The 9,506-nt window shown below is 35.2% G+C and overlaps 1 long non-coding RNA gene across 1 annotated transcript; it reads right to left on the bottom strand.

The window, feature by feature from the left end:
• Nucleotides 1–842: 842 nt before the first annotated feature.
• LOC139591844 (uncharacterized) lies at nt 843–9,294 on the bottom strand. Its single transcript, XR_011679776.1, has 4 exons — nt 8,936–9,294; nt 8,492–8,570; nt 7,511–7,632; nt 843–2,639 (listed from the first exon to the last, which is right to left on the bottom strand). It is a non-coding gene; the product is annotated as an uncharacterized lncRNA (long non-coding RNA).
• Nucleotides 9,295–9,506: the final 212 nt, after the last annotated feature.

A 9,506-nucleotide genomic window follows, 5' to 3' on the forward strand; every position in this document is an offset into this window, starting at 1 on the left:
GTAGAAAATAAAACAGTTCAGTCTAATTGAAAGTAATTTAAACAAAGGAAAGATTTTATTCACTCGTACAAAAGACTTCTTTAGTAAGAAACAATATCAAATGCCAAGGATCTGGCCTTAGAGGAATTTTACAAATTCAGATTTGCTGAGAGGACAAATACAATATACATCTACCCTTTTAATGGAGGGGATTTGCACCTTGAAATGCCATTTGAAAAAAAAATAATGGCAGAAAATTAAGACCATTGTGTTAACATATTTTTGTTGTTTCTCATGAAAATATGCATATTAAAAATGTTTACAGCACACAAATGTTTTTAGGAATTCAGTACTCATTTATCTTCAAAGTCACGTTGGATGTAATTTTACTCCTGCCAGAAAAAATGTAGATGGTTTAGAAGAATCTGCCATACTGCCATTGATGAGATTTCAGTAAAGTTTCTGTTATATCTTTCCCCCAACATCATTATCTTTGATAACCAAAATAAATAAGTTCCTCCTGAAGAGCAGTGTTTCACAGAAGTCTTATGAGTTAGAGAACAATTAGTCATCAAATTTTAAAATTACTAACATGATGGTTTCTTTAGCAACAAGTATAAGTTGCTAAAGTTGTAATTTTATGAATCTGAATTGCATAACATTGACACAGAGACTGCATGTAATGAGTAGCCTTCCTTTTCTCCTAAGGATCTACTACCTACTAAAATTCCTCTGCATAAAGGAGGAATTTGGACTTGAGGTAAACCTCATTAGCAGATCTGTGGACATTTTAATTTAGTAGATGACAGCACCGTTAGTTCCTCGGGTTTGGGTGCAGATTCTGCCTTTTCTGCCCTTGCTTGTTCATTTGTTGATATTATAAATGAATAGAAAAAGGATCAAAAAACTCCTATGGCTGTAATACGAGGACCATGTGTACATTTTCTTTTCATTTGAGTAGGAAAAAACAAAAAGTTTTTCTTTGATTTGCAGTAATAAACCTTGCCAGACAGACCATGAAGAGTAAACAGGCAATCTGCAGTCAAGCATGCAGTTGCCCTTCTATAGGGTCATGTGCTGAAGTTATGAAAAGAACAATTACTTACTCCTCAGGGAATCTTGTTCAAGATATTATAATCAGGAGGAAGATAGAGAAGAAATAAATGTAATCAATGCATGCAGGTTTTGATTAAAATGTCAAGAGTATGTATATCACTTGATGGTTTGGTTTTTTTTCATATTCTCAGGTGAGACTAGGAAAGATGGATCTATTTGAAGTATCTTTCAGTTTTATTCCCACCCAGAGAATACAATATCTCAAAAGAAAGAATAAAGTCTGAGGGGACATTGTCATCTCAGATTTTATTTTAAAGGGCACCTCAGGGCTTAGCTGAAAGGTCCTTGTTCAGAAGTCACCAACAACAACCTACCTCATGCATAAGAGGTGGGAGTAGGGGCCCTGAATTTCAGGGAAGCTATGTTCTACATATTAGAAAAAGGATACTTCATGGCTATGTCAATGTCAATATATCCTGGGGACTAAAACTAGTGGATCTGTAGCAAGGAATTGTTGATGCTAAAAATCTCACTTGACAGAAGGTAAAAAGTTCAAGTCTCATACTCTTCTACCTTTTTTTTCTTTTTTTCCAAATTCACACAAGTTAATCTGATGCCCATTTGAAACTGGTGTTCACCAAACTTCATCCAAATGTCATTCAAACGATATTCTGTTCTTTTGTTCTGAAATGACTCCACATTATTCTCTGATCTCAGAATATGTCATATGGAGGTGCACCATAACACCTGCAGGGACCTAAACTCTTGTAGGGCCACAATCCAAAATCATGCTGCAGGTTAATAACTGAAATAAAGGAGATTTCCATGCTGGCTGAGGCTCATCTGGCCTTAATTCCATCTGTAGCCTGGTGGCTAATACTATATGGTATCTAGGTAAAACTGTTCTGGCAGCAATTATGGTAGGAATCATAGGAATTTTGGCTGGATGAGACCTTTGAACTTTGTGTTATGAGTCAAGTTTTAACCCCTAGACCACTGTGGTAGCAGCAGTCATGGTGCAAAACACTTTATACATGTGTTCAATTAGAGCACATAACTTCGGGCATATGATTCTGATAAAAGAACACATGCAGTCATTGAAATTATTCGCTAAAGCAGAAAAGAGAAGAATCAAGTAAAGCTTGGATTCCTTTTCACTGCCTTAAGTAACAAGAGGATACAAGGGGAGGACCGTTCCCACTCAAGCTCCTGTACTTTTTATGGTGTTCAAGGTTATAGATGCAATAGCTATGATATACTATGTAGCTATACATTAATTCTCATGTAATTATTGTAGACTTACTTTATTATCAAAATAGAAAGTCAGAAATTCTTCATATGTCATTTATTTAATCTGGAAGCAGCCATGACAAAAAAAAAAAAAAAAAAAAATTGGTATCCAAGGAAGTGACCAGTAGGATACAAGCAACTTTCCACTTCGTTTTATTGAGAATAGTTTTCTGAAGTAAACTGTGACAAAGTCAGTGGAAAACACTCACTCAGCCATGCAGATATCCTATGCTCCTCCTGAATGCTTGGCTGGCCAGGATAAAGCATTGCAGAGTTTGCACTCTTCATTCATCTGGTATTTTGCAGCTTTGATTCTGTGTGCAAAGCAAAATAAGTGCCTCAGTGAAGCGAGGTCCCTGTCCTTTCACACTTGACAGGCTGCCTGCTCCCTGGGGCTGCCAGCTGAATCTCCAGCAGCCAGCTTACACCTGCACATCTCAGCCAAGCCCAGACAGAATATTTTGGTGCACTGAAGCCCCTTTATTCTTCAGCCAGCTCAATCCAACATTAGTGAGAGCTCATTCATCCCTGTTGCTCACACAGTGACACTCAGTAAGATAAATTTCTGATGTGAGCTGCAACACAGGATTTTCTGAGGAGGATGCAGAAGAAGTTGGAAATCCTTGTTCTAGTATCACCTTATTTCCAAGCCCATACACATGCAGGAAGAGCCATCCTTGCCTTATAAGGGATATTTCATCTCTTCATGTGGTGTGTGTACTCTCACATCATTTCTAGATCATAACCACAAAATTCACAAAAGACTTCTAGATCAGTCATATCTTATCCTGTAGAAGCTCCAACCTCTGTTTCTGCTAAATGTAATTTTTTTTCTTTTATACTGAGGAATTCATCAAAAAAACACAGGAAAATGAAAGAAAGGAAGAACAAATGTCCACACATTTAGAACTAAAGAAATTAATATACAGGAGCAAAGGAGGAAGAAAAGAAAAAAATAAATTGCTTATACATCACAGTCCTTATGTTTGTGAGAATAAATGTCCTAGCAGTATTACTCAAGTTGTGCAGAAAGATTAGTGTAGCTCAAATATTAATGAAAAAAATATTATAAACTACTAGGAAGATAAGTCAACAAGGAAAAACTATAATATATATGAAAAAATACATGATCATGTTCTGAGTCACTGACAACTGAAAAATGACCTTGATTGCTTATGGATTAGAAGCCTAAGAAAAAGTACAAGGTGTACCCCACAAGCTACAAAATTATGTAATAAAACAGTAAGACCAGACTATTTAATCATTCATAAGGCTCTATAAAATTTCAATTTAGTGAACCTCCATTCTTGTGTTAAGAACAGAGATTTGAAAGTATTCAGATACAAAACAATGTTTTAAGTTAAAACAGCACATTTAGAACCAGAAAAATCTTTATCTTGAGGGGCATCTTGAGAAATGAAGCACTGACATAAAAAGATCGGATAAATGTCATAAGATACTCATAATAAAAAAGACACTGAGGGACTGTCTGTCTTTGAACATGTCTTAGTTGCCACAATGAACATTTTGAGGAACTGATTAGATAGGCTAATATTACATTTGTGATAACATTAAGTGCACATTAAGTGTACATATATAAAAATACATATACATGTAATATATAAAAGGGCATGAATACACATACATGCTATACACACACAGTTATACATATATAAATGCATATAGCAAATTGAGAGCAAGAAATTGATCATTTTAAGTCACTGCTAGAAATAATTTCAGAAAATTAATAAGGGGACTGAAAATGTAGGGAGCGAGCACAAAAAAGTATTAAGCACAAACAAAGATATTGCTAAAAATTTCAGGATGAATATTTAACTTTAAATATATACTATATTTTTTCATATTCACATATATAAAATATGAATTTTCTATTAACTTCTTGAGGGGAAAAAGTCAAGTGAACGTCATGTCACGTGATGAGGACTTTTCCACTTTATCACTATTAAGAGGCCAATAAGGGGCATTTATTAATGCTAAAATTGTAATGCTATCAAATCTAGATAATATGCTTTAGACAATTTTAAAAGAGCTAGCTGCTGGAAGCTTTGGAAGATAAAGGTCAATTTCCACTAAGTGTCTGGAACTGATGAAATTACAATTGCCTAAGAGAAAACCAGTATGGTGCCAATATCTAAAAACCATGAATAGGGTAGGTTACATCATTAAAAACTCATAAATTAAGTCAGTTAGGCCATTACAGTTCTGCCAGTGATCCCAAAATTATGGCAGAACTGATATACAAAACTTGGTTTTCTCTCTCTTCAATATTTCTTTTTACTGAGGCCTAATTTTTTTTAGTAGAAGCAATTAAATGATGTATTATTTAAAATATTTAAAAGTAAGAGTTTAAGGAAATTATTTGTGTTAGTGATCTGATGGTAGATGAATAAGTTCTTCACAACACATATTATTATGCAGGATTATGTGTCATGCATCAGGCTTTATATAGATATGACTTGTTAAAATACACTTTCAGTAAGTGATGTCACACAATCTGCAGTTCTTAGTCTGCCTTCAAAGTTTAACCTTTTTATCATTTACACAGACTGAAAACTGTCGGTGAAATTAGCAGATGACTGTTGTTAAGTGGCAAGTCTGTGTTAAGTCTTCTTTTCAGGACAAAATACACACTGTTAGAAAGCATTTACTCTACTATGGTCAAAAATAAAGTTCTGCATCCTAAAGGAAAGAATGCAGATAATGATGGGTGGGAAAAGGCTATCTCAGAGTGTAATCCTATCAAAGGTATAAAATACTGACTAATGACACAAGGACTGCTGTCTATCTTCTAGACTTAGACATGGAAAGAACTCACAATTTCAGACTGATAAATGAAAACACTAGCAGAAGTATTGCAATCATTATATTTTTTCTTTTTCCCTTGTGTAAGAGAGCTTTAGATTTGCTCTTCTGTTGAGTAACCAAGACAGCCAATGAAACTAGAAGTCTAAGAAAGGACTATTGTTATCTTGGTTACACAGACAAGTCAGTGAAAGTTTCTTTGCCACACATTTAATGCAGTAATGTTCAAGACAGTGAAACAAACAAACCCAGAAAATTGGGGAGAGAGTAGGCTCACATTCAGAATTAACTCAGAGCAGATGTTGACAGGGGAGTTAATCCAGGTGACAAAAACTAAAGAGCTTGAATCATTATTGACTGCTGGGTCTGCCATGGGCACTTTGCCCAGACAGTAAGCCAGAGACAGATAATAAGATGGAGCTGTTAAGTATATGGTGTGACTCAAACATCTTTGGACTGGATTTAGTTTTATAAATACTCCTGAAAAGAACCTTGAATGCTTCTTAAGAATGATTTTTTGGTAAATAGGCTAAGTATAATTTTGGTTTGTTATACTGGCAAAAAAACCCACAACAGAAGTTAGTTATCTGTGGATTTTCTGCTAAGAAAAGAGAAAGAAAGAAAAGATACATCAGAAAAGAAGTGTCAAAATTATTTGAACCATAGGCTGTGATATAATGCTCCAAAATTTTGTTTCACAGATTAGTAGCTAGATACTCAGAATGCCTTTGCTTTGCAGATACAAAGAACAGGTCCTTGTAACTTTCAACTACTGTTACATTGCTGCTGTGCTTACCATTTGGAATAAAATTTAGGTTGCTCCATGTTGTAGCTACATTCGTTATACCTTCAGGAAACTTAGCAGGACTATTAGAAGAGAGCAGTACACTTAACCTCTATTGTCTTCCTGTAGCTTCACTTACAAATGTAGACTGATCATTACTTCATATTACACTTCTTTTTTGTACTCGGAGTTCACATCACAAGTCAGAATGTTCCATACACCATTGAAGTGCTAATATTTCCATTAAACTAACATTAATTTCCTGATTTACTGCTCAGTACTAGGGCTGTCAGCCAGCAGCAAAACTACAGTTTAATAGTGTGGAAATAGAATGAAATCAATAACTAGAAAAGCCTCTGACTTTGTGAAGTCAACCTTAATCATGAATCAGTTATCTCAGATTTTCTGACATAACTCAAATAGATTGTGCTAAGGCAGAGAGTGGTACCTGAGAATTTATGACAAGGTCATATCCCAACAGTGTCAGGGACTTTCCAGCCCTGCCTAGGGCACTTGCAGAACACCGACCTTTAAAGCTTCTCCCTGTTTAAACTATTTATTGCCTGCGGTGTGAGAGGAAGCAGAGAAGGGAGAACATGGAAGTGTGGGACAAAGGTCACAGCTCTGGAGACTTCTAGTATGGGCTTTTTAGGTTTTGCCAAAAAGCAATGAAGTGAATAAAGTAGAAGTAGTTAGAGTATGTTGCAATATAGGAAAGATATTGCTGATGTTGCATATAAAGATACTGACAAAAAAAATTTCTACTGTAATATATCTAAGGAGAAAGCAAAAACATTACCTTATACAAGTAGCCATGCTCTCAGGAACCATGCCATTACAGTGCAAATGTCAAATGAAACGTACCACTTGAAATTTTACTGAGAAATATAATTTAAAAAGTATGCCACTAAGTCTGTTCCTTCAACTCCTCATTTGTTTAGTAGTGACAGCACAGTCCATGCCGGTTCACAGAGGCACTTCTGGCTGTGATTACACTGCTGTTTCTTTCCTTAAAGAATGTCCTTTCAGTGATAGATCCTTTTTAAGACTACTTTTACAATGAAAGAGATGTAAAAAATATTATCAGTATTTTTACCAAAGGAAAGCAAAGATATTTTCTGAATTTTATTCGTGTGTGAAGATTATTCTAATGCAGCATAGACACAGCCCTTATTAAAAATCTCTAGTGTGATCACATTTGAAGTATTGCATGTTATTACCTCATAATCAGAAAATTGTAATGTCTGGATCTCAATTCCATAAAGACTATGGAAAGACCTGAGTAACTACAGAAATGGAAAAAGAGATGAAAAAGACAGGAAAAATTAGGTCAAGTATGTATCATTTAGATAAGGAATAGTAATTAATGAAAATACAAGAATTCATAGCAATTCAGAAATACAGTGAGATATTAAAACTTATAAGCATGGATTATTTAGAGTACTTGAGGCATAGTCAAGTGGAACACAGCTAGCTGAATAAGCATGAACTGATAAAGCACCTTGGCACCAATTCCTGTTACATGGATAATTCATTTCCCATAGGAAGTGTCTTTAATAGACTTGTGGTAGTACTTACGATTAAGAAATAATTGATCTTTCACAAAGGTTCTCCTTCTGTGTTCCATCCAGTCATTGAAAAGATCTGTGGGCTCAAGCAGCTCTGTTCATTTACACCAGCAGAGAATTCAGACTTACTACCTGCATCACAAAGATAAGAAAGAAAGGAAGAGAATCATGATGCAGAGCATGGAAGGGATTTGTAGGGCAAAGTTCAGTTTAATGCTCAGAGTCAGTCAGAAAGAGATAAACAGCATGGCCACTCTAAAACAGTACTGTTCTACTTCATTGCTTTACATTATTTTAGCAGAGATCTTTGTTTCAATCTAGTAAATATCCCCTCCATAATTTCAGTTAGTGTTTTTGATACCATATCATGAGTCCACTCTCCTCATCATGAAAATTTAAAGCACATTTTTATCAGTCTACTTGTCTAATTCAAATGCTGCCTGTAGTTTACAGTTATATTCCAAGTAGCTTCCAGACGTACAACATTAGTCTGAATAAGGGTTTCTGTTTTTCAACTGAAGCAGATACAATAAGAAATTTCACACAATATTTTTTTTTTGGTTTGCTGAAAATCTTTATTAAAAATAGTAGAACTAGGAGTCTGAGTAGATTAATTATTTTTCTGTTTTGCATGACTCTGAAACATTTTGTTTGCGTTGGTGATTGAGCATTAGCCATCTAGACTCCATACAGAGAACAATTCCTTTCACAGAGAAAGGATAGTAGTTGCTGATAGTAGTTTTATTGCAAAATACAGACATAACAATTTATTCCTTTATAGTTATTTGGACCTGTAAAATAAAATAAAAACAAACTTTAAGAAGGTAAATACACATATAACTGATGAATCATTTCAGTCCTACGAAAGGAGCATTCAAAGAAAATGACAATTATCCTCTGACAATTTTATATTACTTTTGCATGAAATCAATCAGTCACAAGTATGCTAAAAATAAGCCATGAGTTATGACAGAGTCATTCACATCCTTACCACTTTACATGACCATATTTTCAAAGAGATGTAGTTGGTATTTTCATATTCATGTAGACACTCTTGGGAAGAAAGGCTTCTAGGAAAACCAAGGGTAAAAGAGGATTATTTCTCTTTTCAAGTCTTCTTGGAGTAAAAGCCCGAGACATTTTATCAGAAAATTAAGAACAAAGATCTCAGTATTGTGCCTCTGCAATCTTCCTCTCCTCCCACAGTTCTTCCCTTGGCTGTGGCTCTCCCACTCTAGGTTCTGTAATAATTTGTCCTTTGGATTCACATTTTTTACTGGTATCAGCCACTGCCCTATAAACCCATATCAATACTTCTAAGCTGAGAATTCCCTACACTTCAGAGAACATACCTGGAGAGACCATTGAAATGTAAGTAGAATGAAAAATGGTACAGCACTAAAAATTGATATAAGTTAAAAAAAAAAGTCTATACCTGCTGAGAGCTTAATAGTGTCAGAGGATGGCTCATCACTCGGCAGGAGTTGTCAGAGGCGATGCCAGGCAACAAGATGAGAAGCATGAGGAGAGCAAGTAGGTGGCAACATGAAATTGCTGGAAATACAAGCCTCTATTTTTACTAGGTTTTTTTTCCTTTTTTTTTTCTTCCTTTTTAAACCCCTGAGAGCTCTAATGGCAATTCTTATGCACAAAATCCTCTCCCTCTGGCAAAACACACAGTGCCATCCAAAACAGCAACACCCTCTTTAACCCTGGCAGAGTACACATACTCAGTTACTCTGCTGATGTGAACAGTATATGAATTGCCTCTCTGAAACTAGCATCAGCACATTTTTATTTGGTTGTTTTTTTACTTCACTCTTTTGCTTACATTTGTTTTAGAACAGTAGTAGAATATGCAGATACTAATTTTTAGCATTACCTTTTCTAGAATATGCACCATCATTCACCATCAGTCTCTTCCAGTGAGTAACTGGGAAGTACCAACATCCAAAAACTGTGATACCACACCTGTGAAATAGTGGCTGTAAATAATGAGTAATCCA

This window comes from Agelaius tricolor, unplaced genomic scaffold, assembly GCF_023055355.1.
Source record: "Agelaius tricolor isolate 1412-34295 unplaced genomic scaffold, bAgeTri1.0.p SCAF_7, whole genome shotgun sequence".
Taxonomy (NCBI): Eukaryota; Metazoa; Chordata; class Aves; order Passeriformes; family Icteridae; genus Agelaius; species Agelaius tricolor.